Below are 1,828 nucleotides of genomic sequence, written 5' to 3' on the forward strand. Positions count from 1 at the left end.
AGCAAGCCCACAATTTCACGCAAGCCCATCTGTTTCCGTCAAAAAATCAAGCCAGGCATCTTTACATCACGCCCACCAACATAAATTCTATGAAGGCAGATCTTAATGCAAATGCAAAATCAACTCAAGTGAAAGCTAGACGCAAGAAACTGGTACTTCTTTCGTTTAATTACAAAATCAAGCATCAAACTTGCATAATCACCGGCTGGTGTGAACAAGGAATAAATGAATCAAGATTTAGATGAGATATAAAAAAAAAAAAAAGGTACCAGAAGAGAGCAAATCACGGCAACCAAGGAGGGGTCCAACCACAGGAGTCAAGAAGCTCAGTGGAAATTTGAGGCTTAGATTTTGATAAGAGGGACAGACCAGCACATCCCATGGGTTACAACTTCCAATCTTCTTCTTCTTCTTGCCAGTGTCCGTGAGATCAACGATCGAACCATCACTGTCAATAATTAATGGAATGGGGGAAGATTCCACCTCCTTAATTTATTTATTTTTTTAATTAAAACCGATACGTGGGATGATTTTTTTAAGGACCAATGCCGAAGACAGCACTGGTAGAGTTTTCGTTAATTGAATCCATTGGTTTTCAAAGGCTTTCGATTTCGTTTCAAGCACTGTACTAATCAAGTGAACCTTCATTAATTGACTATTCAAGTACGTTACTATAAAAACAGATTTTAAAAGACACGACTAAAAACAGCTTAAATTTTCTTTTAAAAAATAACAATGTATAAAAGACCAAAAAAAATTAAATTTTCTTTAAAAAAAATACTCCAAAATAACTTATCAAATCTATAGCTCAAAGTCACCAAATAATTATAACCCAAGAAAAAACTAATTATAAAGCCTATATATATTAAATGTTGGTATCAAAAAGAAAAATTAGTTATAAAAAAAAACAATGTTAATGAGCATTAACTTTCCAAACCTGTGACTCACGTTATTTGACTGGAAGCACTCCACCTGGAAAAGCCATGAATTCCAATACCCAACTAATAAAATATTGAAGGATAAAATTAAAAAAAAATTCAATTATACAAAAGGATCTAAAACAAAAAATCACAATTAAAAGAATAATGATTAACATTGAAATAAAAATAAAAAAAATTAGGGGAAACTAGTTTTTTTTATTGAAGAGTGAAATTTAAAAGAAAAATTAATATAACAAAAGGAGCAAAATCAAAACAAAATAATGAGGATTAAATTGATAAAAAATCATGAATTTGGATTGAAGGATGAAATTAAAACAAATTAAAATTTTACCAAAGAGCCAAATTTAAAATCTTAATAAATAAAAGGACCACTAAAAAATTTTGCATGGCTAACAAGAATTTTGAGGGGAGGAGATAAGAGAAAAAAGAAAAAAAAAAAAGAAAGTGTTACCAACGAAAAACCACCTCACCAACAACTCCGGGCAATAATCTAATAAAAAGAGGAAGCTACGAGGATTTTAGTGACACGATAAAAAAGCATTTTTTTTTCCTTCACAAGGCACGACAAGCGCCTCCCATGCACTGATGAATGTCTTGCATGCACCAATTACTTTTTTTTTTTTAAATTATATTTTATATTTATTAAAAAATCAAATTGCTCTTTATCCAACATAACCATCACCATAATACTAGTGTGAAAAGATGAAAATACCCTTACATGCCAATTCCAAAAGTTTTGATTCTTTGAATATTTTAGTTGTTTCATTGTGTTTATAAAATAAAAAATGATCTACTTGTACCCCAAATAATTTGCTAACGACAAATGAATCTCATGCAAAGATCTCACAACCATCAATAGCTATTTCAATTATTTTTTATGGAAAGAC

This window comes from Populus euphratica, unplaced genomic scaffold (genome assembly GCF_000495115.2).
Source record: "Populus euphratica unplaced genomic scaffold, PopEup_1.0 scaffold463.1, whole genome shotgun sequence".
NCBI classification, from domain to species: Eukaryota; Viridiplantae; Streptophyta; class Magnoliopsida; order Malpighiales; family Salicaceae; genus Populus; species Populus euphratica.